Source organism: Arachis ipaensis, chromosome B01 (genome assembly GCF_000816755.2).
Source record: "Arachis ipaensis cultivar K30076 chromosome B01, Araip1.1, whole genome shotgun sequence".
Lineage (NCBI taxonomy): Eukaryota > Viridiplantae > Streptophyta > Magnoliopsida > Fabales > Fabaceae > Arachis > Arachis ipaensis.
Window position 1 is genome coordinate 65,802,020 of NC_029785.2, and position 4,145 is coordinate 65,806,164.

Genomic DNA, 4,145 nt, shown 5'->3' on the forward strand with positions numbered 1-4,145 from the left:
TATATATTCAAAATAAAGAAAAATATATATCAAAAGAAAAAAAATAGAAAAAGAAAGAAAAAGAAAAGAAATAAAAAGGGGACAAAAGGCCCCAAAGTGAAGTTCAGTAAAAATCAATGCATATGTGTGGTGATAAAAAAGAAAATGCATGAGTATGTGAAAAAGTGAAGAATAGGTAGTTAGGTTAGCTTTGAAATTGTATAGGTCGTCATAGGTTAGGTGGGAAGCTTAGGTTAATCAAAGATTCAAACTCTAGTCCACTTACCCATATGCATCCTACCTTGACCCTAACCCCATTACACCCTATGGATAAGTCCTCGTGATATTTCTATGCATGCATGAAATAATTGTTGATTGTTAGATGAAAAATAAATCTTGGAAAGCATGGTTAGGGGAGAACTGAGTGAAAGAATCAACCCAATACACTTGAGTGACTAGAGCGGATACACATCCAGTGAGGGTTCGATTGCTCAATTACATGTTTCACCTATGATCATCCCTTTTCTTGCAAGTTTGTAAAATCTTTCAACAACTCAATTAAATTATGGGTTTGATTTGGTTGTTAATACCTTTAGCCCTTGTCTCATACATGCTTTCTCAGAATTTGATTTATTTTGACTAAGTAGTTGCATTCATTTAGATAGTTACATTTAGATAGGGTGCATATAGATAGCTTACATTGAATAAATGTTGATATCCTTTGTTTCTTTCTTGAGTTTAGCATGAGGACATGCTTGGTTTAAGTGTGGGGAGATTTGATAAACCCCAATTTGGTGGTTTATCTTGTGCATTAATTTAGGGGATTTTATTAACTTTTCTCACAATTATTCAATAAAATAGCATTTTGTAATTCTTCCGTAATTTGTGCCTAAGTGTAAAAACTTGCTTTTTAGGCCTTTAATTGGTTAATTTTAATTCACCTTTGATTCCACTAGATGCCTTGATGTGTTTGTTAGTGAATTCAGGTTGAAAAGGCTAGGAATGGATCAAAGGAGTGAAGAGAAAAGCATGCAAAGTGGAGAATTCAAGTACTTGGAGTGCATTCATCAACGCGCACGCGTGATAGACGCGCACGCATGAATATGAAGTCACATGGCGATGCATACGCGTGGGAAGTAAAATGCCAAGTGACGTGTACGCGTGATCCATGCGTACATGTCGTAGCTCGCACGTGACCTCATTAAAGTGAAAATGCTGGGGGCGATTTCTGAGCTTCCCAGGCCCAGATCTAACTCATTTCTGAGGATATTACATGTAGAATTCAAGGGGGTCAAAGTGAGGGAGCACTTAGTAGAGTTTTGACCATGCTTTAGTTAGTTTCTAGAGAGAGAAAGCTCTCTCTTCTCTCTAGAATTAGGTTAGATGTAGATTAGGATTTCTCTAGATCTAGGTTTAATTCATCCTTTGATTTACTTTTCTTTTACCATTTCTTGTTCCTTTACCTTTGCTTTCCTAGTTTAGTAGTTTACTCTTTGTATTTGTTTACCTTGTTGTTGATGTACTCTTGTTTCTTTTATTTTCCTTTAATGCAATTTATGTTTGCTTTCTTTTATTGTTGACTTGAGTTATTGTTGTTATTTCCTTGCAATTGGTAGTGTAGATTTACTTTTCTTGCAATTTTATCTTGCTTTCCTTTTGTGCCTTCCAAGTTATTGACAAAATTCTTGGAAGGATGTTAGAGTAGATTTTCATGTTCTTGGCTTGGGATGGTAACTTAGGTGAACTTGAGTTGCTAATGTCCAAGTGATTGATAATTGGTGTCCATTGATTCTAGCTTTCACTAAGTTAATTAGTGAGTGGCTAGGACTTATGGATTAGCATTGATATAGCTCATTTGACTTTCCTTCACTTGTTAGAGAATGACTTAATGGGATTGATCCTTTCAATTATCATGTTGTGGTTAGTAACAAGGATAAAGATCCTTAACCATCAACCCTTGCCAAGACCTTTTTATCATTTGAGTTTTGTTTATATTTCTTGTCATTTATGTTTCGTGTCTCTTATTCAAAACCCCAAAAACACTTTGCCATAACCAATAACAAGAACACCTCCCTGAAATTCCTTGAGAGACGACCCGAGGTTTGAATACTTCGGTTATTTTTATTGGGGTTTGTACTTGTGACAAACAGATTTTTGATTGAGCATTGTTTGTTGGTTTAGATCTATACTTGCAACGAGATTTCAATTGAGAAATTCTATACCGACAAAAATCCGTTCATCAATGCCAGTGATGAACCCATCACTAGGCATTCAACACCCAAATAGGCAGGATTCTGGCGCTGAACACCAGTGGGGAATCCCTCACTGGGTGTTCAACGCCCTACCAGACAGAGAAGCTGGCGTTGAACGCCAGCCAGGATACCCCTGATGGGCGTTCAACACCCAAAAGGATAAGGGAACTGGCATTTAACGCCAGTAAGGGTGCACAACATGGGCATTCAACACCCAAAGAGTTATCAGAGCTGGCGTTAAACGCCAGTAAAAGCACCCTGATGAGTGGATATTTTATACGCTTTTTGGCATAGTTTTCATGTAGTTTTTAATATGTTTTATTCAGTTTTTATTAAGTTTTTATAGGTTTTAGTGTTAAATTCACATTTTTGGATTTCACTTTGAGTTTTTGTATTTTTGTACTATTTCAGGTATTTTCTGGCTGAAATTGAGGAGTTGGAGCAAAAGTCTGATTCAGAGACAGAGAAAGCACTGCAGATGCTGTCCAGATCTGACCTCCTTGCACTCGAAAGAGATTTTATAGAGCTACAGAAGTCCAAATGAAGCTTTCTGAACAGCTATAGAAAGCTGACTTCCAGAGCTTTCAAGAAATATATAATAGTCTATTCTTTGTTTCGGATTAGAAGGCCCAAAATGGGCGCCCAACGCCAGCTTCTTGCCCCCTTTATGGTGTCTAGTGCCCAAAGAGCAGAGCCTGGCATCCAAACGCCCAGAGAGAACCCCTTAGCTGGCGTTCCACACCCCAAAGCCACATTGCACATGGATCTCATCAAAGCTAAGGCCAAACACTCACTAAGTGGGCCCCAGAAGTGGATTTTAGTACTAAAAAGACTATTTTACCCTTACTTGTCATTGTTTAGTATTTAAGGGATTTTATTCATGTTATTCGAACAACTTTTACATCACTTTACCATCATACACGTTTTACCATTAGCATGAGTTTTTAAACCTCCTAGGTTGAGGGGAGGAGCCCTGCTGAGTCCTATGAATTAATAAAAGTGTTATTGTTTCTCTTTGATCCGTGTTTGATTAATTCTAAGATGTATATTCGTTCTTCATCAATATGAATGCGTTGAACTGGCATAAGGTTATCATATTCTACATGGGTTCAGAGTGCGTCTTTCATTGGACAATGATGAACCACCAGCTTGAATATACGACCCTCAGATGGCTAATCCACGACTTCGTTGGGGACTTTTCGAGACATCAGTTCAGCCGATTTACGGGGAGATTAGGGTCTCTGTGGTAGAGGCTAGAACCCAAGGTGCAGCATTCTTTGATCTCAAAGATCCGACCTTGTCTGTGGTGTTTTGAGTAGGATCATTAAGGAGAATGAACTGTACGAGCTTCACCCTCAATCAGAATGGAATCGCACTAAACCTGGGGTTCTGATGCCAGGGCATCTTGGCTAGTTTTACTAGCCATTTTTTTGTATGCTTTAGGGTGGTTTCATGCATTTTTCTAGGAAATGAGCAAGTATTTTGATGGAAATGCATTCACACCATGATTCAACCAAACATTGTGAATTTTGAATGATTTCATGAGAATTATGCATGAATTGAATGATAAAATGGATGATGCATGATCCCATGATTAAGAGCAAGACTTTGATGCACTTTGTTTGATTGATTTCAGGTAACAAGAAGCAGAGAAGAGCCACGTTAGTGGCTACGTTAGTACCACTAACTTGGCCACTAACGTGGAAGGAAGGAAAGTTGGAACGTTAATGGCATCAACTTTGAAGAAGGAGCAGCGTTAGTGGCAAAAGTGAGTGCCAATATCGCTAGCGAAGGTGCAAGAAGACCCACGTTAGTCTCCACGTTAGTTACATTAATATGGGAACTAACGTGGAAGGAAAGAGAGATGCCAAAGTTAGTGGAAAAGGTGATCTCCACTAACGTTGGCGAAGCAAA